The sequence below is a fragment of the Oryzias latipes genome, chromosome 2 (genome assembly GCF_053564925.1).
Source record: "Oryzias latipes strain Hd-rR chromosome 2, Olatipes_Hd-rR_3.1".
NCBI classification, from domain to species: Eukaryota; Metazoa; Chordata; class Actinopteri; order Beloniformes; family Adrianichthyidae; genus Oryzias; species Oryzias latipes.
In genome coordinates, this window is record NC_136238.1 from 20,681,375 (window position 1) to 20,706,034 (window position 24,660).

General features: G+C 43.2%; 14 non-coding genes across 14 annotated transcripts; all 14 read right to left on the reverse strand.

Moving 5' to 3' along the window:
* Positions 1-1,640: 1,640 nt before the first annotated feature.
* LOC111946576 (U1 spliceosomal RNA) lies at positions 1,641-1,804 on the reverse strand. The gene has a single exon (XR_002872310.1). It is a non-coding gene; the product is annotated as a U1 spliceosomal RNA (small nuclear RNA).
* An 8,225-nt stretch (positions 1,805-10,029) lies between these two features.
* On the reverse strand, positions 10,030-10,193 carry LOC111946574 (U1 spliceosomal RNA). Its single transcript, XR_002872308.2, has one exon. It is a non-coding gene; the product is annotated as a U1 spliceosomal RNA (small nuclear RNA).
* A 911-nt stretch (positions 10,194-11,104) lies between these two features.
* Positions 11,105-11,268, reverse strand: LOC111946573 (U1 spliceosomal RNA). Its single transcript, XR_002872307.2, has one exon. It is a non-coding gene; the product is annotated as a U1 spliceosomal RNA (small nuclear RNA).
* A 1,865-nt stretch (positions 11,269-13,133) lies between these two features.
* On the reverse strand, positions 13,134-13,297 carry LOC144990653 (U1 spliceosomal RNA). Its single transcript, XR_013654612.1, has one exon. It is a non-coding gene; the product is annotated as a U1 spliceosomal RNA (small nuclear RNA).
* A 911-nt stretch (positions 13,298-14,208) lies between these two features.
* LOC144990646 (U1 spliceosomal RNA) lies at positions 14,209-14,372 on the reverse strand. The gene has a single exon (XR_013654605.1). It is a non-coding gene; the product is annotated as a U1 spliceosomal RNA (small nuclear RNA).
* Positions 14,373-15,283: 911 nt separating this feature from the next.
* On the reverse strand, positions 15,284-15,447 carry LOC144990693 (U1 spliceosomal RNA). The gene has a single exon (XR_013654652.1). It is a non-coding gene; the product is annotated as a U1 spliceosomal RNA (small nuclear RNA).
* Positions 15,448-16,358: 911 nt separating this feature from the next.
* Positions 16,359-16,522, reverse strand: LOC144990694 (U1 spliceosomal RNA). The gene has a single exon (XR_013654653.1). It is a non-coding gene; the product is annotated as a U1 spliceosomal RNA (small nuclear RNA).
* Positions 16,523-17,433: 911 nt separating this feature from the next.
* On the reverse strand, positions 17,434-17,597 carry LOC144990709 (U1 spliceosomal RNA). The gene has a single exon (XR_013654668.1). It is a non-coding gene; the product is annotated as a U1 spliceosomal RNA (small nuclear RNA).
* A 911-nt stretch (positions 17,598-18,508) lies between these two features.
* LOC144990755 (U1 spliceosomal RNA) lies at positions 18,509-18,672 on the reverse strand. Its single transcript, XR_013654710.1, has one exon. It is a non-coding gene; the product is annotated as a U1 spliceosomal RNA (small nuclear RNA).
* A 911-nt stretch (positions 18,673-19,583) lies between these two features.
* On the reverse strand, positions 19,584-19,747 carry LOC144990648 (U1 spliceosomal RNA). The gene has a single exon (XR_013654607.1). It is a non-coding gene; the product is annotated as a U1 spliceosomal RNA (small nuclear RNA).
* A 911-nt stretch (positions 19,748-20,658) lies between these two features.
* Positions 20,659-20,822, reverse strand: LOC144990706 (U1 spliceosomal RNA). Its single transcript, XR_013654665.1, has one exon. It is a non-coding gene; the product is annotated as a U1 spliceosomal RNA (small nuclear RNA).
* Positions 20,823-21,733: 911 nt separating this feature from the next.
* On the reverse strand, positions 21,734-21,897 carry LOC144990703 (U1 spliceosomal RNA). Its single transcript, XR_013654662.1, has one exon. It is a non-coding gene; the product is annotated as a U1 spliceosomal RNA (small nuclear RNA).
* Positions 21,898-22,808: 911 nt separating this feature from the next.
* LOC144990670 (U1 spliceosomal RNA) lies at positions 22,809-22,972 on the reverse strand. The gene has a single exon (XR_013654629.1). It is a non-coding gene; the product is annotated as a U1 spliceosomal RNA (small nuclear RNA).
* Positions 22,973-23,883: 911 nt separating this feature from the next.
* On the reverse strand, positions 23,884-24,047 carry LOC144990671 (U1 spliceosomal RNA). Its single transcript, XR_013654630.1, has one exon. It is a non-coding gene; the product is annotated as a U1 spliceosomal RNA (small nuclear RNA).
* Positions 24,048-24,660: the final 613 nt, after the last annotated feature.

Genomic DNA, 24,660 nt, shown 5'->3' on the forward strand with positions numbered 1-24,660 from the left:
GTTTCTTAAACGGAGAAGCTCCAACAAAAATGTGCAGATCATTAAAATTTAAAAGGATCTAAACTGCATCATATTACAAAAATAAATGTTCTGCCCTTCTGAAGGGCTTTTCAGTTTGGCCACTAGGTGGAGCTCATCTTATAGCATTACACTTTATTCCAGAAGATGGAGACCACAAACGGTTACTTTAAAGAAAATGTCTGCTTAAAAGAGTTTAGAAAATTCATGCCTGCGAGTCTATAAAGTATGGAAGTTTTTCTGTAGCATATTTAAATATAAAAGTGAAAACCAGAAATGCTTTTTCATTTTCAAAATGAAGATGCATTTTTTGACTCAAAATTAAAATGAAAAAGCAATCCGCCAAATAGCTTTTTCCTTTTCTTCTTCAACACCGCTTATTCTGTCCCTTAATTAAAATTATAATGAAAATGGTATTTGACATTTCATTTTCAAAAAGGTTCTCTAGTAAATATGTAGCAAAATTCATTTAGAAATGTCTACTTTTATCAGAAATGCTTTTTCATTTTCACAATGTAACTAACGCAAATGCAATCCTCTCTTTGCAGTTTTGCTTTAATTATGTCACAGAATGAGCGATGTTAAAGAAGAAAATGAAAAAGCATTTTGAAGTAGCCGGCAGATATGCTCATTTTTATAACAATAGAAAGGACGGTAAAAAATGCACGGAGTGCAAAATTTCATTAATGAACTTTCCATCATTGTCATCACAATGGTAACTTGTAGGGGTGCTATAAAATCTGGTCATTTTCTCCTTCACTCTCACTCATGGTGCAGAAACATAAGCATAGTAGGACAAAATAACTTGGCAAATCTCGGCAATACACAGTAAAAAAGCTAAACAACTAAACACATTTTGTCAAAAACCTACACTTAAACCCTAATCCGTCCAGACAGAAAAAAAGAATGATATCCCAGAATCCCTTGCTGTGCCGATCTAAAAGCAGCAACAAAGTTACACCTACTTCATAAAAATAATTTGAATGAAAGGAAAATAATTGTCTGAAAACTACGTGTTATTTTTAAGGTGATAAAAACAAAAAATGAGAAAAAAAAAGATTTATCTTAACTGAATTAAATAATTAAGTTAGATCAAAGTAAAAAAGTTTCTCCTTCCAGCATCCATATGTGGTCTTATCACCCTCTCACAGTGAAAAAAGTATTATCTGAGCTTCTCCATCCACTAAATCATCTTCAAATGGACACGCCATGCTGCTTCACCTCTCAACAAACTAACAAACTAAGCTTCAACTAAACCTGCTCCAGACCAGGTTATGTTCAGAGCATGAGTTGCCATGGTAACTTGACCTACCCTGCAACATACCTCCTTTTCTGAAACCGAAAGCTGAGGTTATCAACTTCCTTAGCCTCAAACTTATCGTGTGAGCTAGCATAACCTGCTTCCTGGAATATCCGCTAATGTCAGATGCATTCAAACTTGTAGCCTTAAGACCGGTTCTGTCCCTGTTCAAGATCCAAAAAGATTTATTGACTATATATAGATAGGTATAGAGAAAGAAAGCGCTAGTTGCATCACACCTACAACTGCTCACATTTTGCATTCCAAAGATGGACATGAAGCTTTCACTGTTCTAAGACATCTTTGTCTTTTACATTGTAAACAGGGGAGAGCGCGAACGCAGTCCTCCACTACCACAAATTACGCAGTTGAGATTCCCACATTTGGGGAATTTACAAGGGTCAGCACGGTCAGGGTGCAATGACAGAGCCTCACCTTGGGCAAACCACCTTCCTGATCATGGTGTCACCCCTTCCAGGTAAGTATGTCTTCTTGGGTTCAAACAAGGATGACTGCTTCCCCAGTCCTTGACTCTGGCAGTAGGTTTAGCAAGTGCCCCATGCATTTTCCTAATCCCCGAGTCAGACCCATGACCAAGGGCCTGTTGCACAAAAGTAGAATTAAGACATCCGGGATAAATGACTGAGCTGAGCTCAATGAATCCAAAACATATGCCTCCAGGCTTAATTGGTTACACAAAGACCAAGCCAGGATGAGCAGACACGGATTCATCAAGCCAGGTGTAACCAATCCTGGATAGCTGCGCGCTCACGGCTCACTCAAACAGTCCCCGCCACAGATCACAGATAAACTGATTCACCATGGCAACTAGAGCCGCGTACCTTTCCCCGTCGGAAGCACAAATCCTCATGGAGGCATACGAGGAGGTAAAAGATATAATTAAGAAGAAAGGCAACACTGCCACAGTGATAAAGCACACTCAAAATTTTTTTAAATTAAATTACCAGCCAATTAATTTTATGAAAATGTAACTTGTCATTTCAACCAGAAAATGTTATGTTTGTAAATCTTACGTGAATGAATCATGTCGATCGTACATAAAAATAATCCATTTAAAAGTTACTAATTTTAATCATGTTGATCCAACATGATACCGTTAAATTGGATACATTAGTAATCGCAAGGAATTGTCGGATTCCATTTTCTTTGTCTATCTGGGCAGATTGAGGTCTAAGTGTGAGTTTTTGTCCATGGGTTTTATTGTCTAGCTGTTTTACTCTGTTTTAACTAGTGATTTAAACTGATATGTTTATTTCTTTTCTGCACCATGAGTTAGAGTGTGGGAGAGGATGATGACAAAACCCTTGTGCGGTAAACTGTTCATGGAACTTAAGATAGAATTCGCATTATCTGAACTCCTGTCTTGTGACGTGGGACATTTCTGAGTATTTCATATCATTGATGTGAAAATTAAAAGACCCATTGATTGAAACTTTGGAAAACATTATCAATGTCAGATGTATAAATAAAATTAAGGCAAAAAATTAAGATATATCAACATACATTGTGTTAGGTAGTCATACAAATTTAAGTTGAATAAACTTAATTTAATGAGGTGTGACAAATTGAAGTGATTCAATTAAGTTGGATCAACTTTTATCTTTTGAGAGTGAGCAACAATATTAATTTAAAGTTGGGTCCAACTGCAGTATTTAGATTGAATCAACTTAAATTTATTAGTTTGAACCTAAGTACATTAAGTATGACCGATATGATTCATTTTTGTTCAAGTAACGCTATCTAACCATGTGGAAATCATTTCCATAATTTTTTTATGTTCATTCAAAGTGAACGTTTTTTGAGTGTAGTTTACCTGCTTTGTTTTATCCTTATTCAATAAAGGAACATAATGTTACACATTGTGTTTTCATATTTTAATGGAATGTGCATTATTTTATATGACAGAATACTAGGGGCCACTAAGGAAAAAAGGAAAAAGTCATAAATTTATGAGACTGGTTCTTTCTGCAGAAAAGCAACATATTCTTTTTACAGTTTTGATCGTTCTGACAATGTGATCCTTCATATTCTGGCACATCAGCATGTCTTCGTTTATGAAACCATACTGAAGGACAATTTCACGAAATGCCCCACATCTGTCATTTTAACAACTGTCCTCCTCTAAAACAACTGGTTACAATATTATGACCTGTATTTTTTCCCCCTCTGTGGCCTTAATATTCTATCATTTTACATATAGCCTTATAGTCTATGGGAAACTGTAAATTATTTAATGATAGCAACATCATCTAAAACTCATTATTTATCCAAAATGATTGAAATTAATGATCACGAACGTTTAAATAATTACAGTGGGTCTAGTTATATGTGTTAACAATGTATAGTGAGCAGTGAAATAACTATTGGTTTCCATTTGTGGCGACTGCTGACTGACATTAGGGATGAGATTAAATAGATCCTGGAATTTAGCCTGGTCTGGAGCAGGCTAGCTCCACAGAATAAATCTCCATGGTAATTTATACCATAACATATCCTCCTGCCCCCTATCCAGCTTTAGTGCAACCTGATTGAGGATCAATTGAGCCAGGATCACCAAGATATCCTGGCTTAATCCCTTATCCTACTTTTGTGCAACAGGCCCCTGGAACCGAAAACTGAGGTTATCAACTTCCTTAGCCTCAAACTTACCGTGAGAGCTAGCATAACCTGCTTTCTGGAATTCCCCCAGGGCTCACAGAAGTATGTCAACTTAACACAAAATAACAAAACACAAGCAGTGTTTTGACATTGCAAAAGTATTGGGGCCTGTTGCATCTTTTACCTCCTCGTATGCCTCCATGAGGATCACCAAGATATCCTGGCTTAATCCCTTATCCTACTTTTGTGCAACAGGCCCCAATACTTTTGCAATGTCAAAACACTGCTTGTGTTTTGTTATTTTGTGTTAAGTTGACATACTTCTGTGAGCCCTGGGGGGTATTCCAGAAAGCAGGTTATGCTAGCTCTCACTGTAAGTTTGAGGCTAAGGAAGTTGATAACCTCAGTTTTCGGTTCCAGGGGCCTGTTGCACAAAAGTAGGATAAGGGATTAAGCCAGGATTTCTTGGTGATCCTGGCTCAATTGATCCCCAATCAGGTTGCACTAAAGCTGGATAGGGGGCAGGAGGATATGTTATGGTATAAATTACCATGGAGATTTATTCTGTGGAGCTAGCCTGCTCCAGACCAGGCTAAATTCCAGGATCTATTTAATCTCATCCCTAATGTCAGTCAGCAGTCGCCACAAATGGAAACCAATAGTTATTTCACTGCTCACTATACATTGTTATCACATATAACTAGACCCGCTGTCATTATTTAAACGTTAGTGATCATTAATTTCAATCATTCTGGATAAATAATGAGTTTTAGACGATGTTGCTATCATTAGATAATTTACAGTGTCCCATAGACTATAAGGCTATATATAAAATGATAGAATATTAGGGCCACAGAGGGAAAAAAAGACAAGTCATAATATTGTAACCAGTTGTTTTAAAGGAGGACAGTTGTTAAAATGACAGATGTGGGGCATTTCGTGAAATTGTCCTTCAGTATGGTTTCATTAACGAAGACATGCTAATGTGCCAAAATATGAATTATCACATTGTCATGACTATCAGAACTTTAAAAAGAATATGTTGCTTTTCTGCAGAAAGAACCAGCCTCATAAATTTATGACTTTATCCTTTTTCCTCAGTGGGGCCCTAGTACTCTGTCATATAAAATAATACACATTCAATATGAATATAAAAACACAATGTGTAACATTATGTTCCTTTATTGAATAAGGACAAAACAAAGCAGGTCAACTACACTCAAAAAACGTTCACTTTGAATGAACATAAAAAAATTATGGAAATGATTTCCACATGATTAGATAGCGTTACTTGAACAAATATGAATCATATTGGTCCTACTTAATGTACTTAGGTTCAAACTAATAAGTTTAAGTGGCCCAGACGGCATCAGCCCCAGGATATTGAAGTCCTGTGCCGCCCAGCTATCCACTGTTTTCCAGCACCTCTTTAACCTGAGCCTCAGTCTGATGAGGGTGCCGGACACCTGGAAAACCGCATGTTTGGTTCCTGTTCCCAAGAAGACTGCACCCTCTGGACCTAGTGATTACCGTCCTGTTGCCCTCACGTCCCATGCAGCTAAAGTTCTGGAAAGGATTTTGTTGTCCCACCTGAGACCTCTGGTGAAACCATCTCTGGACCCACTTCAGTTTGCCTACCAGCCACAATTGGGGGTGGAGGATGCTGTTATTCACCTGCTGCAACGTGCTCACTCTCACCTGGATGGAGGGGGGGACACTGTGAGGGTCACATTCTTTGATTTCTCCAGTGCGTTCAACACCATCCAGCCCTGGTTACTGGGTGAGAAGCTGCAGCGGATGGGTGTGGACGGCGCCTTGGTCTTCTGGATCATTGATTACTTGTCAGACAGGCCGCAGTTTGTCCGGCTGGGCGGTGTCCTGTCTGACGTGGTGACAAGCAGTGTGGGGGCCCCACAGGGAACTGTGCTCTCTCCCTTCCTGTTCACTTTGTACACCAGTGACTTCCAGTACAACTCAGAGTCATGCCATCTTCAGAAGTTCTCTGATGACTCTGCTGTTGTTGGCTGCATTAATGGTGGGCGGGAGGAGGAGTACAGGGATCTTGTGGATAAATTTGTGAGATGGTCTGGAGAAAACAACCTGCTGCTGAATGTGGAAAAGACCAGAGAGATGGTGATGGACTTCAGGAAGAAACCACCAGCTTCCCAGCCTCTCAGCATCTTTGGCAGAGAGGTGGCAGAGGTAGAGGAGTACAAGTACTTGGGAGTAATCATCGACAACAGACTGAGCTGGAAGAGCAACAGCACTGCTGTGTATAAGAAGGCCAGCAGCAGACTCCATTTCCTGAGGAGGCTGAGGTCCTTCAACGTGTGCAGCAAGATGCTTGAAATATTCTACCAGTCTGTTGTGGCCAGCACTCTGTTCTTCTCGGTGGTCTGCTGGGGGGGCAGCATACCTGCTAGGGACAGCAATAGACTGAACAAACTGATCCGAAGAGCTGGCTCTGTAATTGGTTGCAAAATGGCCACGTTTGAATCTGTGATGGAGAGGAGGACTTTAAATAAACTGGTATCCATCATGGATAATCCTGAGCATCCTCTCCATCCTGTACTGGACGGTCAGCGGAGCTCCTTCTCCAACAGACTAAGGCAGCTTCGCTGTCACACAAACCGCTTCAGAAGATCTTTCATTCCCCACTCCATTGGACTCTATAACTTGTCATCCATGTGCAATAGATAAAGTCATTTATGGTCCGTCTATTTTCTCTCTCCTGATGTGGCATGCAATACGACTGTTCTAATTCACTGATGTTTCTTTACGATTGATTGTTCTGGTTCTCTGTCATCTATTGTGTGTAAGTTTGTATCTTGAGCCTAACGCCGACGCTGCAACAACTGAATTTCCTAAGCTGGGATCAATAAAGTATCTTTATCTTATCTTATCTTATCTTATCTTAAGTTGATTCAATTTAAATACTGCAGTTGGACCCAACTTTAAATTAATATTGTTCCTCACTCTCAAAAGATAAAAGTTGATCCAACTTAGTTGAAGCACTTCAATTGGTCACACCTCATTAAATTAAGTTTATTCAACTTAAATTTGTATGACTACCTAACACAATTTATGTTGATATATCTTGATTTTTTGCCTTAATTTTATTTATACATCTGACATTGATGATGTTTTCGAAAGTTACAGCCAATATCTTTTACATTAAAGACATGAAATACGCAGCAAAGTCCCACATCACAAGACAGGAGTTCAAATACCGCGATTTCTTCCTTAAGCATAGTAACATTAATATTGTACCGCACAAGGGGGTTTTGTCATCATCCTCTCCCACACTCTAACTCATGGTGCAGAAAAAAAAATAACCATTACAGTTTAAATCACTAGTTAAAACAGAGTAAAACAGCTAGACAATAAAACCCATGGACAAAAACTCACACTTAGACCCCAATCTGCCCAGATAGACAAAGAAAATGGAATCCCACAATTCCTTGCGATTACTAATGTATCCAATTTAACGGTATCATGTTGGATCAACATGATTGAAATTAGTAACTTTTAAACGGATTATTTTTATGTACGATCGAGATGATTCATTCACGTAAGATTTACAAACATAACATTTTCTGGTTGAAATGACAAGTTACATTTTCATAAAATTAATTGGCTGGTAATTTAATTTAAAAAAATTTTGAGTGTGCTTTATCACTGTGGTGGTGTTGCCTTTCTTCTTAATTATATCTTTTACCTCCTCGTATGCCTCCATGAGGATTTGTGCTTCTGACGGGGAAAGGTACGCGGCTCTAGTTGCCATGGTAAATCAGTTTATCTGTGATCTGTGGAGGGGTCTGTTTGAGTGAGCTGTGAGCGCGCACCTATCCAGGATTGGTTACACCTGGCTTGATGAATCCGTGTCTGCTCATCCTGGCTTGGTCTTTGTGTAACCAATTAAGCCTGGACGCACATGTTTTGGATTCATTGAGCTCAGCTCAGTCATTTATCCCCGGATGTCTTAATTCTACTTTTGTGCAACAGGCCACAGAAATGGAGGTATGTTTCAGGGTAGGTCAAGTTGCCATGGCAACTCATGCTCTGAACATAACCTGGTCGGGAGCAGGTTTAGTTGAAGGTTAGTTTGTTTACAGAGAGGTGAAGCAGCATGGCGTGTCCATTTGAAGATGATTTAGTGGATGAAAAAGCTCAGATAATACTTTTTCTACCGTGAGAGGGTGATAAGACCACATATGGATGCTGGAAATATTTTTTTTTTACTTTGATCTAACTTAATTATTTGTTTCAGTTAAAATAAATCATTTTTTGTAAGTCGGTTTAAAAATTACACGTAGTTTTCAGACGGTTATTTTACTTTCATTCAAAGTAATTCAATTAAGAATGTGTAACTTTGGTGCTGCTGTTAGAGCAGCACCGCAAAGGATTGTGGGATATCATTCCCTTTGCCTGTCTGGACGGATTTGGGTTTAAGTGTGGGTTTTTGACCAAATGTGTTTAGTTGTTTAGCTGTTTTACTGTGTTTTGCCATGCTTCGCCGAGTTATTTTGCCGTACTGAGCTTACGTCTCTGCACCATGAGTGAGAGTGAAGGAGATGATGGTTAGTTTATATAGCACCCCTACGGCTTGATATTGTAATGACAATCAAGGAAAATTCTTTAACGGATTTTTGCGCACCGTGCATTATTCCCCTGTCTTTTTTATTGTTATAAAAATGAGTATATCTGCCGGCTCAAACTTAGGCATTTGAGAGTTCAAGAAATTTAATTAATTAAGATGGAAAAAAATATGAATTGAATTGGAGTAATATGACATTTAGTTAGATAAATACGTAAATTTGAGTTGTAGAAACAATTATTGAGTTTTATAGACGTAAGAAATTAGGTTGAATAAATTTAACTCAATTTTTTGTTACCAATAGAAGTAATTCATTTAAGTTGGCAAAATTGGATGAGTTATATATGTATGTGCGTCACAAGGAAAATGGAAATAAGATCAGAAACTCATGCGTTTACTTTGTCTGCTCTTTTTCTACACTCAGAAACTCTTTTTTTGATCATGCAGCCGTGTTACTTTTTTGATGGTCGTGTAATCTTCATACGCCGTCATTAAAATCTCAGACTCCGTTTCACTGAAGCACAGCGTTTTTTTTTTTTCACCACGCTTTTCCATGGTGACTCCAGAAATCAGCGATCCATTGAGAATGTCTTTATGTACCTGCCGTGCACCCCAATCACCCAGGGTTACCAAGTCGAGCGTAATTACGCCAACTCATATCCGGTCTTTTGGAACCGACATACCCTGAGTAAGCAAGTTAAGGCGGATTTCAGCCAGAGTTCAGGCTTAAAGTCAGGCTAGTTTAAACATGCTTCCTGGAATACCCCCCAGCTTTATGGCCGGAAAAAGAATTGTTTTACAGTTTCTATTCCTGTTAAAAGAAACATTCATTGGCTTGTGGGTCCCCACCCCCACCCACCAGTGACATCAGAAGGCTAAGAACTTGTCTTCCAGCTGTGGAGCTTACTAAAGGCAGTACGTGTTCAACTTCCTGCTGAAAAGCAAACCTATGTGGAGCCAGCTCAATCAGTCATGAAACACTTGGCAGAATCCCATAAGAAGATGTTAGTTGCCTGTCGGTGCAACACAAGACGTCTTAAGTTCAGTCAAAATTGAATGTTCTAAGGGTGTGGTTTCCATGCCCCCTTTGCTTGGCTCAGAGGCCACTTTTCTGGCTGTTGTTTCCTACTTGAGCTCAAACTTGCTGTGGAAAGAGATGCGACTTTTGCGTTGTACCACATCCCCAATGCAAGGGAGGATTTTGTGGTGGTTTTCCACACCCAACGGCTGATGTCTTTTGCACCTGGCCAGCCATCTTTGTAAGGAAGGGACACTAACGCTAACGTCAGACGCATGCAAGCCAATGTAGCCTATAGACGGGCTCTGGTCCTGTCCAAGTCCCAACAAAATGTAACGCGTAAATATAGATATAGATAGGGATAGAGAGAGAGAAAGCACTAGTTGCATCACACCTAAAACTGCTCACATTTTGCATTCCGAAGATGGACATGAAGCTTTCACTGTTCTAAGACATCTTTGTCTTTTACATTGTGAACAGGGGAGAGCGCGAACGCAGTCCCCCACTACCACAAATTATGCAGTTGAGATTCCCACATTTGGGGAATTCACAAGGGTCAGCACGGTCAGGGTGCAATGACAAAGCCTCGCCTTGGGCAAACCACCTTCTTGATCATGGTGTCATCCCTGCCAGGTAAGTATGTCTTCTTGGGTTCAAACAAGGATGACTGCTTCCCCAGTCCTTGACTCTGGCAGTAGGTTTAGCAAGTGCCCCATGCATTTTCCTAATCCCCGAGTCAGACCCATGACCAATACTTTTTGCCATGTTAAAACACTGCTTGTGTTTTGTTATATTGTGTAAAGTTGACATACTTCTGTGAGCCCTGCTTTATGGCCGGAAAAAGAATTGTTTTACAGTTTCTTTTCCTGTTAAAAGAAACATTCATTGGCTTGTGGGTCCCCATCCCCACCCACCAGTGACATCAGAAGGCTGAGAACTTGTCTTCCAGCTGTGGAGCTTACTAAAGGCAGTACGTGTTCAACTTCCTGCTGAAAAGCAAATCTATGTGGAGCCAGCTCAATCAGTCATGAAACGCTTGGCAGAATCCCATAAGAAGATGTTAGTTGCCTGTCAGTGCAACACAAGACGTCTTGAGTTCAGTCAAAATTGAATGTTCTAAGGGTGTGGTTTCCATGCCCCCTTTGCTTGGCTCAGAGGCCACTTTTCTGGCTATTGTTTCCTACATGAGCTCAAACTTGCTTTGGAAAGAGATGTGACTTTTGCGTTGTCCCACATCCCCAATGCAAGGGAGGATTTTGTGGTGGTTTTCCACACCCAACGGCTGATGTCTTTTGCACCTGGCCAGCCATCTTTGTAAGGAAGGGACACTAACGCTAACGTCAGACGCATGCAAGCCAATGTAGCCTATAGACGGGCTCTGGTCCTGTCCAAGATCCAACAAAATGTAACGCGTATATATAGATATAGATAGGGATAGAGAGAGGGAGAAAGCACTAGTTGCATCACACCTAAAACTGCTCACATTTTGCATTCCGAAGATGGACATGAAGCTTTCACTGTTCTAAGACATCTTTGTCTTTTACATTGTAAACAGGGGAGAGCGCGAACACAGTCCCCCACTACCACAAATTATGCAGTTGAGATTCCCACATTTGGGGAATTCACAAGGGTCAGCACGGTCAGGGTGCAATGACAGAGCCTCGCCTTGGGCAAACCACCTTCTTGATCATTGTGTCACCCCTGCCAGGTAAGTATGTCTTCTTGGGTTCAAACAAGGATGACTGCTTCCCCAGTCCTTGACTCTGGCAGTAGGTTTAGCAAGTGCCCCATGCATTTTCCTAATCCCCGAGTCAGACCCATGACCAATACTTTTTGCCATGTTAAAACACTGCTTGTGTTTTGTTATATTGTGTAAAGTTGACATACTTCTGTGAGCCCTGCTTTATGGCCGGAAAAAGAATTGTTTTACAGTTTCTTTTCCTGTTAAAAGAAACATTCATTGGCTTGTGGGTCCCCATCCCCACCCACCAGTGACATCAGAAGGCTGAGAACTTGTCTTCCAGCTGTGGAGCTTACTAAAGGCAGTACGTGTTCAACTTCCTGCTGAAAAGCAAATCTATGTGGAGCCAGCTCAATCAGTCATGAAACGCTTGGCAGAATCCCATAAGAAGATGTTAGTTGCCTGTCAGGGCAACACAAGACGTCTTGAGTTCAGTCAAAATTGAATGTTCTAAGGGTGTGGTTTCCATGCCCCCTTTGCTTGGCTCAGAGGCCACTTTTCTGGCTTTTGTTTCCTACTTGAGCTCAAACTTGCTTTGGAAAGAGATGTGACTTTTGCGTTGTCCCACATCCCCAATGCAAGGGAGGATTTTGTGGTGGTTTTCCACACCCAACGGCTGATGTCTTTTGCACCTGGCCAGCCATCTTTGTAAGGAAGGGACACTAACGCTAACGTCAGACGCATGCAAGCCAATGTAGCCTATAGACGGTCTCTGGTCCTGTCCAAGATCCAACAAAATGTAACGCGTATATATAGATATAGATAGGGATAGAGAGAGAGAGAAAGCACTAGTTGCATCACACCTAAAACTGCTCACATTTTGCATTCCGAAGATGGACATGAAGCTTTCACTGTTCTAAGACATCTTTGTCTTTTACATTATAAACAGGGGAGAGCGCGAACGCAGTCCCCCACTACCACAAATTATGCAGTTGAGATTCCCACATTTGGGTGACTGCTTCCCCAGTCCTTGACTCTGGCAGTAGGTTTAGCAAGTGTCCCATGAATTTTCCTAATCCCCGAGTCAGACCCATGACCAATACTTTTTGCCATGTTAAAACACTGCTTGTGTTTTGTTATATTGTGTAAAGTTGACATACTTCTGTGAGCCCTGCTTTATGGCCGGAAAAAGAATTGTTTTACAGGTTCTTTTCCTGTTAAAAGAAACATTCATTGGCTTGTGGGTCCCCACCCCCACCCACCAGTGACATCAGAAGGCTGAGAACTTGTCTTCCAGCTGTGGAGCTTACTAAAGGCAGTACGTGTTCAACTTCCTGCTGAAAAGCAAATCTATGTGGAGCCAGCTCAATCAGTCATGAAACGCTTGGCAGAATCCCATAAGAAGATGTTAGTTGCCTGTCAGTGCAACAGAAGACGTCTTGAGTTCAGTCAAAATTGAATGTTCTAAGGGTGTGGTTTCCATGCCCCCTTTGCTTGGCTCAGAGGCCACTTTTCTGGCTGTTGTTTCCTACTTGAGCTCAAACTTGCTGTGGAAAGAGATGTGACTTTTGCGTTGTCCCACATCCCCAATGCAAGGGAGGATTTTGTGGTGGTTTTCCACACCCAACGGCTGATGTCTTTTGCACCTGGCCAGCCATCTTTGTAAGGAAGGGACACTAACGCTAACGTCAGACGCATGCAAGCCAATGTAGCCTATAGACGGGCTCTGGTCCTGTCCAAGATCCAACAAAATGTAACGCGTATATATAGATATAGATAGGGATAGAGAGAGAGAGAAAGCACTAGTTGCATCACACCTAAAACTGCTCACAATTTGCATTCCGAAGATGGACATGAAGCTTTCACTGTTCTAAGACATCTTTGTCTTTTACATTGTAAACAGGGGAGAGCGCGAACGCAGTCCCCCACTACCACAAATTATGCAGTTGAGATTCCCACATTTGGGGAATTCACAAGGGTCAGCACGGTCAAGGTGCAATGACAGAGCCTCGCCTTGGGCAAACCACCTTCTTGATCATGGTGTCACCCCTGCCAGGTAAGTATGTCTTCTTGGGTTCAAACAAGGATGACTGCTTCCCCAGTCCTTGACTCTGGCAGTAGGTTTAGCAAGTGCCCCATGCATTTTCCTAATCCCCGAGTCAGACCCATGACCAATGCTTTTTGCCATGTTAAAACACTGCTTGTGTTTTGTTATATTGTGTAAAGTTGACATACTTCTGTGAGCCCTGCTTTATGGCCGGAAAAAGAATTGTTTTACAGTTTCTTTTCCTGTTAAAAGAAACATTCATTGGCTTGTGGGTCCCCATCCCCACCCACCAGTGACATCAGAAGGCTGAGAACTTGTCTTCCAGCTGTGGAGCTTACTAAAGGCAGTACGTGTTCAACTTCCTGCTGAAAAGCAAATCTATGTGGAGCCAGCTCAATCAGTCATGAAACACTTGGCAGAATCCCATAAGAAGATGTTAGTTGCCTGTCAGTGCAACACAAGACGTCTTGAGTTCAGTCAAAATTGAATGTTCTAAGGGTGTGGTTTCCATGCCCCCTTTGCTTGGCTCAGAGGCCACTTTTCTGGCTGTTGTTTCCTACTTGAGCTCAAACTTGCTGTGGAAAGAGATGTGACTTTTGCGTTGTCCCACATCCCCAATGCAAGGGAGGATTTTGTGGTGGTTTTCCACACCCAACGGCTGATGTCTTTTGCACCTGGCCAGCCATCTTTGTAAGGAAGGGACACTAACGCTAACGTCAGACGCATGCAAGCCAATGTAGCCTATAGACGGGCTCTGGTCCTGTCCAAGATCCAACAAAATGTAACGCGTATATATAGATATAGATAGGGATAGAGAGAGGGAGAAAGCACTAGTTGCATCACACCTAAAACTGCTCACATTTTGCATTCCAAAGATGGACATGAAGCTTTCACTGTTCTAAGACATCTTTGTCTTTTACATTGTAAACAGGGGAGAGCGCGAACACAGTCCCCCACTACCACAAATTATGCAGTTGAGATTCCCACATTTGGGGAATTCACAAGGGTCAGCACGGTCAGTGTGCAATGACAGAGCCTCGCCTTGGGCAAACCACTTTCTTGATCATGGTGTCACCCCTGCCAGGTAAGTATGTCTTCTTGGGTTCAAACAAGGATGACTGCTTCCCCAGTCCTTGACTCTGGCAGTAGGCTTAGCAAGTGCCCCATGCATTTTCCTAATCCCCGAGTCAGACCCATGACCAATGCTTTTTGCCATGTTAAAACACTGCTTGTGTTTTGTTATATTGTGTAAAGTTGACATACTTCTGTGAGCCCTGCTTTATGGCCGGAAAAAGAATTGTTTTACAGTTTCTTTTCCTGTTAAAAGAAACATTCATTGGCTTGTGGGTCCCCATCCCCACCCACCAGTGACATCAGAAGGCTGAGAACTTGTCTTCCAGCTGTGGAGCTTACTAAAGGCAGTACGTGTTCAACTTCCTGCTGAAAAGCAAATCTATGTGGAGCCAGCTCAATCAGTCATGAAACGCTTGGCAGAATCCCATAAGAAGATGTTAGTTGCCTGTCAGTGCAACACAAGACGTCTTGAGTTCAGTCAAAATTGAATGTTCTAAGGGTGTGGTTTCCATGCCCCCTTTGCTTGGCTCAGAGGCCACTTTTCTGGCTGTTGTTTCCTACTTGAGCTCAAACTTGCTGTGGAAAGAGATGTGACTTTTGCGTTGTCCCACATCCCCAATGCAAGGGAGGATTTTGTGGTGGTTTTCCACACCCAACGGCTGATGTCTTTTGCACCTGGCCAGCCATCTTTGTAAGGAAGGGACACTAACGCTAACGTCAGACGCGTGCAAGCCAATGTAGCCTATAGACGGGCTCTGGTCCTGTCCAAGATCCAACAAAATGTAACGCGTATATATAGATATAGATAGGGATAGAGAGAGGGAGAAAGCACTAGTTGCATCACACCTAAAACTGCTCACATTTTGCATTCCGAAGATGGACATGAAGCTTTCACTGTTCTAAGACATCTTTGTCTTTTACATTGTAAACAGGGGAGAGCGCGAACGCAGTCCCCCACTACCACAAATTATGCAGTTGAGATTCCCACATTTGGGGAATTAACAAGGGTCAGCACGGTCAGGGTGCAATGACAGAGCCTCGCCTTGGGCAAACCACTTTCTTGATCATGGTGTCACCCCTGCCAGGTACGTATGTCTTCTTGGGTTCAAACAAGGATGACTGCTTCCCCAGTCCTTGACTCTGGCAGTAGGTTTAGCAAGTGCCCCATGCATTTTCCTAATCCCCGAGTCAGACCCATGACCAATACTTTTTGCCATGTTAAAACACTGCTTGTGTTTTGTTATATTGTGTAAAGTTGACATACTTCTGTGAGCCCTGCTTTATGGCCGGAAAAAGAATTGTTTTACAGTTTCTTTTCCTGTTAAAAGAAACATTCATTGGCTTGTGGGTCCCCATCCCCACCCACCAGTGACATCAGAAGGCTGAGAACTTGTCTTCCAGCTGTGGAGCTTACTAAAGGCAGTACGTGTTCAACTTCCTGCTGAAAAGCAAATCTATGTGGAGCCAGCTCAATCAGTCATGAAACGCTTGGCAGAATCCCATAAGAAGATGTTAGTTGCCTGTCAGTGCAACACAAGACGTCTTGAGTTCAGTCAAAATTGAATGTTCTAAGGGTGTGGTTTCCATGCCCCCTTTGCTTGGCTCAGAGGCCACTTTTCTGGCTGTTGTTTCCTACTTGAGCTCAAACTTGCTGTGGAAAGAGATGTGACTTTTGCGTTGTCCCACATCCCCAATGCAAGGGAGGATTTTGTGGTGGTTTTCCACACCCAACGGCTGATGTCTTTTGCACCTGGCCAGCCATCTTTGTAAGGAAGGGACACTAACGCTAACGTCAGACGCGTGCAAGCCAATGTAGCCTATAGACGGGCTCTGGTCCTGTCCAAGATCCAACAAAATGTAACGCGTATATATAGATATAGATAGGGATAGAGAGAGGGAGAAAGCACTAGTTGCATCACACCTAAAACTGCTCACATTTTGCATTCCGAAGATGGACATGAAGCTTTCACTGTTCTAAGACATCTTTGTCTTTTACATTGTAAACAGGGGAGAGCGCGAACGCAGTCCCCCACTACCACAAATTATGCAGTTGAGATTCCCACATTTGGGGAATTAACAAGGGTCAGCACGGTCAGGGTGCAATGACAGAGCCTCGCCTTGGGCAAACCACTTTCTTGATCATGGTGTCACCCCTGCCAGGTACGTATGTCTTCTTGGGTTCAAACAAGGATGACTGCTTCCCCAGTCCTTGACTCTGGCAGTAGGTTTAGCAAGTGCCCCATGCATTTTCCTAATCCCCGAGTCAGACCCATGACCAATACTTTTTGCCATGTTAAAACACTGCTTGTGTTTTGTTATATTGTGTAAAGTTGACATACTTCTGTGAGCCCTGCTTTATGGCCGGAAAAAGAATTGTTTTACAGTTTCTTTTCCTGTTAAAAGAAACATTCATTGGCTTGTGGGTCCCCATCCCCACCCACCAGTGACATCAGAAGGCTGAGAACTTGTCTTCCAGCTGTGGAGCTTACTAAAGGCAGTACGTGTTCAACTTCCTGCTGAAAAGCAAATCTATGTGGAGCCAGCTCAATCAGTCATGAAACGCTTGGCAGAATCCCATAAGAAGATGTTAGTTGCCTGTCAGTGCAACACAAGACGTCTTGAGTTCAGTCAAAATTGAATGTTCTAAGGGTGTGGTTTCCATGCCCCCTTTGCTTGGCTCAGAGGCCACTTTTCTGGCTGTTGTTTCCTACTTGAGCTCAAACTTGCTGTGGAAAGAGATGTGACTTTTGCGTTGTCCCACATCCCCAATGCAAGGGAGGATTTTGTGGTGGTTTTCCACACCCAACGGCTGATGTCTTTTGCACCTGGCCAGCCATCTTTGTAAGGAAGGGACACTAACGCTAACGTCAGACGCATGCAAGCCAATGTAGCCTATAGACGGGCTCTGGTCCTGTCCAAGATCCAACAAAATGTAACGCGTATATATAGATATAGATAGGGATAGAGAGAGGGAGAAAGCACTAGTTGCATCACACCTAAAACTGCTCACATTTTGCATTCCGAAGATGGACATGAAGCTTTCACTGTTCTAAGACATCTTTGTCTTTTACATTGTAAACAGGGGAGAGCGCGAACGCAGTCCCCCACTACCACATATTATGCAGTTGAGATTCCCACATTTGGGGAATTAACAAGGGTCAGCACGGTCAGGGTGCAATGACAGAGCCTCGCCTTGGGCAAACCCCTTTCTTGATCATGGTGTCACCCCTGCCAGGTAAGTATGTCTTCTTGGGTTCAAACAAGGATGACTGCTTCCCCAGTCCTTGACTCTGGCAGTAGGTTTAGCAAGTGCCCCATGCATTTTCCTAATCCCCGAGTCAGACCCATGACCAATACTTTTTGCCATGTTAAAACACTGCTTGTGTTTTGTTATATTGTGTAAAGTTGACATACTTCTGTGAGCCCTGCTTTATGGCCGGAAAAATAATTGTTTTACAGTTTCTTTTCCTGTTAAAAGAAACATTCATTGGCTTGTGGGTCCCCATCCCCACCCACCAGTGACATCAGAAGGCTGAGAACTTGTCTTCCAGCTGTGGAGCTTACTAAAGGCAGTACGTGTTCAACTTCCTGCTGAAAAGCAAATCTATGTGGAGCCAGCTCAATCAGTCATGAAACGCTTGGCAGAATCCCATAAGAAGATGTTAGTTGCCTGTCAGTGCAACACAAGACGTCTTGAGTTCAGTCAAAATTGAATGTTCTAAGGGTGTGGTTTCCATGCCCCCTTTGCTTGGCTCAGAGGCCACTTTTCTGGCTGTTGTTTCCTACTTGAGCTCAAACTTGCTGTGGAAAGAGATGTGACTTTTGCGTTGTCCCACATCCCCAATGCAAGGGAGGATTTTGTGGTGGTTTTCCACACCCAACGGCTGATGTCTTTTGCACCTGGCCAGCCATCTTTGTAAGGAAGGGACACTAACGCTAACGTCAGACGCATGCAAGCCAATGTAGCCTATAGACGGGCTCTGGTCCTGTCCAAGATCCAACAAAATGTAACGCGTATATATAGATATAGATAGGGATAGAGAGAGGGAGAAAGCACTAGTTGCATCACACCTAAAACTGCTCACATTTTGCATTCCGAAGATGGACATGAAGCTTTCACTGTTCTAAGACATCTTTGTCTTTTACATTGTAAACAGGGGAGAGCGCGAACGCAGTCCCCCACTACCACAAATTATGCAGTTGAGATTCCCACATTTGGGGAATTCACAAGGGTCAGCACGGTCAAGGTGCAATGACAGAGCCTCGCCTTGGGCAAACCACCTTCTTGATCATGGTGTCACCCCTGCCAGGTAAGTATGTCTTCTTGGGTTCAAACAAGGATGACTGCTTCCCCAGTCCTTGACTCTGGCAGTAGGTTTAGCAAGTGCCCCATGCATTTTCCTAATCCCCGAGTCAGACCCATGACCAATGCTTTTTGCCATGTTAAAACACTGCTTGTGTTTTGTTATATTGTGTAAAGTTGACATACTTCTGTGAGCCCTGCTTTATGGCCGGAAAAAGAATTGTTTTACAGTTTCTTTTCCTGTTAAAAGAAACATTCATTGGCTTGTGGGTCCCCATCCCCACCCACCAGTGACATCAGAAGGCTGAGAACTTGTCTTCCAGCTGTGGAGCTTACTAAAGGCAGTACGTGTTCAACTTCCTGCTGAAAAGCAAATCTATGTGGAGCCAGCTCAATCAGTCATGAAACACTTGGCAGAATCCCATAAGAAGATGTTAGTTGCCTGTCAGTGCAACACAAGACGTCTTGAGTTCAGTCAAAATTGAATGTTCTAAGGGTGTGGTTTCCATGCCCCCTTTGCTTGGCTCAGAGGCCACTTTTCTGGCTGTTGTTTCCTACTTGAGCTCAAACTTGCTGTGGAAAGAGATGTGACTTTTGCGTTGTCCCACATCCCCAATGCAAGGGAGGATTTTGTGGTGGTTTTCCACACCCAACGGCTGATGTCTTTTGCACCTGGCCAGCCATCTTTGTAAGGAAGGGACACTAACGCTAACGTCAGACGCATGCAAGCCAATGTAGCCTATAGACGGGCTCTGGTCCTGTCCAAGATCCAACAAAATGTAACGCGTATATATAGATATAGATAGGGATAGAGAGAGATAGAAAGCACTAGTTGCATCACACCTAAAACTGCTCACATTTTGCATTCCAAAGATGGACATGAAGCTTTCACTGTTCTAAGACATCTTTGTCTTTTACATTGTAAACAGGGGAGAGCGCGAACACAGTCCCCCACTACCACAAATTATGCAGTTGAGATTCCCACATTTGGGGAATTCACAAGGGTCAGCACGGTCAGTGTGCAATGACAGAGCCTCGCCTTGGGCAAACCACTTTCTTGATCATGGTGTCACCCCTGCCAGGTAAGTATGTCTTCTTGGGTTCAAACAAGGATGACTGCTTCCCCAGTCCTTGACTCTGGCAGTAGGCTTAGCAAGTGCCCCATGCATTTTCCTAATCCCCGAGTCAGACCCATGACCAATGCTTTTTGCCATGTTAAAACACTGCTTGTGTTTTGTTATATTGTGTAAAGTTGACATACTTCTGTGAGCCCTGCTTTATGGCCGGAAAAAGAATTGTTTTACAGTTTCTTTTCCTGTTAAAAGAAACATTCATTGGCTTGTGGGTCCCCATCCCCACCCACCAGTGACATCAGAAGGCTGAGAACTTGTCTTCCAGCTGTGGAGCTTACTAAAGGCAGTACGTGTTCAACTTCCTGCTGAAAAGCAAATCTATGTGGAGCCAGCTCAATCAGTCATGAAACGCTTGGCAGAATCCCATAAGAAGATGTTAGTTGCCTGTCAGTGCAACACAAGACGTCTTGAGTTCAGTCAAAATTGAATGTTCTAAGGGTGTGGTTTCCATGCCCCCTTTGCTTGGCTCAGAGGCCACTTTTCTGGCTGTTGTTTCCTACTTGAGCTCAAACTTGCTGTGGAAAGAGATGTGACTTTTGCGTTGTCCCACATCCCCAATGCAAGGGAGGATTTTGTGGTGGTTTTCCACACCCAACGGCTGATGTCTTTTGCACCTGGCCAGCCATCTTTGTAAGGAAGGGACACTAACGCTAACGTCAGACGCGTGCAAGCCAATGTAGCCTATAGACGGGCTCTGGTCCTGTCCAAGATCCAACAAAATGTAACGCGTATATATAGATATAGATAGGGATAGAGAGAGGGAGAAAGCACTAGTTGCATCACACCTAAAACTGCTCACATTTTGCATTCCGAAGATGGACATGAAGCTTTCACTGTTCTAAGACATCTTTGTCTTTTACATTGTAAACAGGGGAGAGCGCGAACGCAGTCCCCCACTACCACAAATTATGCAGTTGAGATTCCCACATTTGGGGAATTAACAAGGGTCAGCACGGTCAGGGTGCAATGACAGAGCCTCGCCTTGAGCAAACCACTTTCTTGATCATGGTGTCACCCCTGCCAGGTACGTATGTCTTCTTGGGTTCAAACAAGGATGACTGCTTCCCCAGTCCTTGACTCTGGCAGTAGGTTTAGCAAGTGCCCCATGCATTTTCCTAATCCCCGAGTCAGACCCATGACCAATACTTTTTGCCATGTTAAAACACTGCTTGTGTTTTGTTATATTGTGTAAAGTTGACATACTTCTGTGAGCCCTGCTTTATGGCCGGAAAAAGAATTGTTTTACAGTTTCTTTTCCTGTTAAAAGAAACATTCATTGGCTTGTGGGTCCCCATCCCCACCCACCAGTGACATCAGAAGGCTGAGAACTTGTCTTCCAGCTGTGGAGCTTACTAAAGGCAGTACGTGTTCAACTTCCTGCTGAAAAGCAAATCTATGTGGAGCCAGCTCAATCAGTCATGAAACGCTTGGCAGAATCCCATAAGAAGATGTTAGTTGCCTGTCAGTGCAACACAAGACGTCTTGAGTTCAGTCAAAATTGAATGTTCTAAGGGTGTGGTTTCCATGCCCCCTTTGCTTGGCTCAGAGGCCACTTTTCTGGCTGTTGTTTCCTACTTGAGCTCAAACTTGCTGTGGAAAGAGATGTGACTTTTGCGTTGTCCCACATCCCCAATGCAAGGGAGGATTTTGTGGTGGTTTTCCACACCCAACGGCTGATGTCTTTTGCACCTGGCCAGCCATCTTTGTAAGGAAGGGACACTAACGCTAACGTCAGACGCATGCAAGCCAATGTAGCCTATAGACGGGCTCTGGTCCTGTCCAAGATCCAACAAAATGTAACGCGTATATATAGATATAGATAGGGATAGAGAGAGGGAGAAAGCACTAGTTGCATCACACCTAAAACTGCTCACATTTTGCATTCCGAAGATGGACATGAAGCTTTCACTGTTCTAAGACATCTTTGTCTTTTACATTGTAAACAGGGGAGAGCGCGAACGCAGTCCCCCACTACCACAAATTATGCAGTTGAGATTCCCACATTTGGGGAATTAACAAGGGTCAGCACGGTCAGGGTGCAATGACAGAGCCTCGCCTTGGGCAAACCCCTTTCTTGATCATGGTGTCACCCCTGCCAGGTAAGTATGTCTTCTTGGGTTCAAACAAGGATGACTGCTTCCCCAGTCCTTGACTCTGGCAGTAGGTTTAGCAAGTGCCCCATGCATTTTCCTAATCCCCGAGTCAGACCCATGACCAATACTTTTTGCCATGTTAAAACACTGCTTGTGTTTTGTTATATTGTGTAAAGTTGACATACTTCTGTGAGCCCTGCTTTATGGCCGGAAAAATAATTGTTTTACAGTTTCTTTTCCTGTTAAAAGAAACATTCATTGGCTTGTGGGTCCCCATCCCCACCCACCAGTGACATCAGAAGGCTGAGAACTTGTCTTCCAGCTGTGGAGCTTACTAAAGGCAGTACGTGTTCAACTTCCTGCTGAAAAGCAAATCTATGTGGAGCCAGCTCAATCAGTCATGAAACGCTTGGCAGAATCCCATAAGAAGATGTTAGTTGCCTGTCAGTGCAACACAAGACGTCTTGAGTTCAGTCAAAATTGAATGTTCTAAGGGTGTGGTTTCCATGCCCCCTTTGCTTGGCTCAGAGGCCACTTTTCTGGCTGTTGTTTCCTACTTGAGCTCAAACTTGCTGTGGAAAGAGATGTGACTTTTGCGTTGTCCCACATCCCCAATGCAAGGGAGGATTTTGTGGTGGTTTTCCACACCCAACGGCTGATGTCTTTTGCACCTGGCCAGCCATCTTTGTAAGGAAGGGACACTAACGCTAACGTCAGACGCATGCAAGCCAATGTAGCCTATAGACGGGCTCTGGTCCTGTCCAAGATCCAACAAAATGTAACGCGTATATATAGATATAGATAGGGATAGAGAGAGGGAGAAAGCACTAGTTGCATCACACCTAAAACTGCTCACATTTTGCATTCCGAAGATGGACATGAAGCTTTCACTGTTCTAAGACATCTTTGTCTTTTACATTGTAAACAGGGGAGAGCGCGAACGCAGTCCCCCACTACCACAAATTATGCAGTTGAGATTCCCACATTTGGGGAATTAACAAGGGTCAGCACGGTCAGGGTGCAATGACAGAGCCTCGCCTTGGGCAAACCACTTTCTTGATCATGGTGTCACCCCTGCCAGGTAAGTATGTCTTCTTGGGTTCAAACAAGGATGACTGCTTCCCCAGTCCTTGACTCTGGCAGTAGGTTTAGCAAGTGCCCCATGCATTTTCCTAATCCCCGAGTCAGACCCATGACCAATGCTTTTTGCCATGTTAAAACACTGCTTGTGTTTTGTTATATTGTGTAAAGTTGACATACTTCTGTGAGCCCTGCTTTATGGCCGGAAAAAGAATTGTTTTACAGTTTCTATTCCTGTTAAAAGAAACATTCATTGGCTTGTGGGTCCCCATCCCCACCCACCAGTGACATCAGAAGGCTGAGAACTTGTCTTCCAGCTGTGGAGCTTACTAAAGGCAGTACGTGTTCAACTTCCTGCTGAAAAGCAAATCTATGTGGAGCCAGCTCAATCAGTCATGAAACGCTTGGCAGAATCCCATAAGAAGATGTTAGTTGCCTGTCAGTGCAACACAAGACGTCTTGAGTTCAGTCAAAATTGAATGTTCTAAGGGTGTGGTTTCCATGCCCCCTTTGCTTGGCTCAGAGGCCACTTTTCTGGCTGTTGTTTCCTACTTGAGCTCAAACTTGCTGTGGAAAGAGATGTGACTTTTGCGTTGTCCCACATCCCCAATGCAAGGGAGGATTTTGTGGTGGTTTTCCACACCCAACGGCTGATGTCTTTTGCACCTGGCCAGCCATCTTTGTAAGGAAGGGACACTAACGCTAACGTCAGACGCGTGCAAGCCAATGTAGCCTATAGACGGGCTCTGGTCCTGTCCAAGATCCAACAAAATGTAACGCGTATATATAGATATAGATAGGGATAGAGAGAGGGAGAAAGCACTAGTTGCATCACACCTAAAACTGCTCACATTTTGCATTCCGAAGATGGACATGAAGCTTTCACTGTTCTAAGACATCTTTGTCTTTTACATTGTAAACAGGGGAGAGCGCGAACGCAGTCCCCCACTACCACAAATTATGCAGTTGAGATTCCCACATTTGGGGAATTAACAAGGGTCAGCACGGTCAGGGTGCAATGACAGAGCCTCGCCTTGGGCAAACCACTTTCTTGATCATGGTGTCACCCCTGCCAGGTAAGTATGTCTTCTTGGGTTCAAACAAGGATGACTGCTTCCCCAGTCCTTGACTCTGGCAGTAGGTTTAGCAAGTGCCCCATGCATTTTCCTAATCCCCGAGTCAGACCCATGACCAATACTTTTTGCCATGTTAAAACACTGCTTGTGTTTTGTTATATTGTGTAAAGTTGAAATACTTCTGTGAGCCCTGCTTTATGGCCGGAAAAAGAATTGTTTTACAGTTTCTTTTCCTGTTAAAAGAAACATTCATTGGCTTGTGGGTCCCCATCCCCACCCACCAGTGACATCAGAAGGCTGAGAACTTGTCTTCCAGCTGTGGAGCTTACTAAAGGCAGTACGTGTTCAACTTCCTGCTGAAAAGCAAATCTATGTGGAGCCAGCTCAATCAGTCATGAAACGCTTGGCAGAATCCCATAAGAAGATGTTAGTTGCCTGTCAGTGCAACACAAGACGTCTTGAGTTCAGTCAAAATTGAATGTTCTAAGGGTGTGGTTTCCATGCCCCCTTTGCTTGGCTCAGAGGCCACTTTTCTGGCTGTTGTTTCCTACTTGAGCTCAAACTTGCTGTGGAAAGAGATGTGACTTTTGCGTTGTCCCACATCCCCAATGCAAGGGAGGA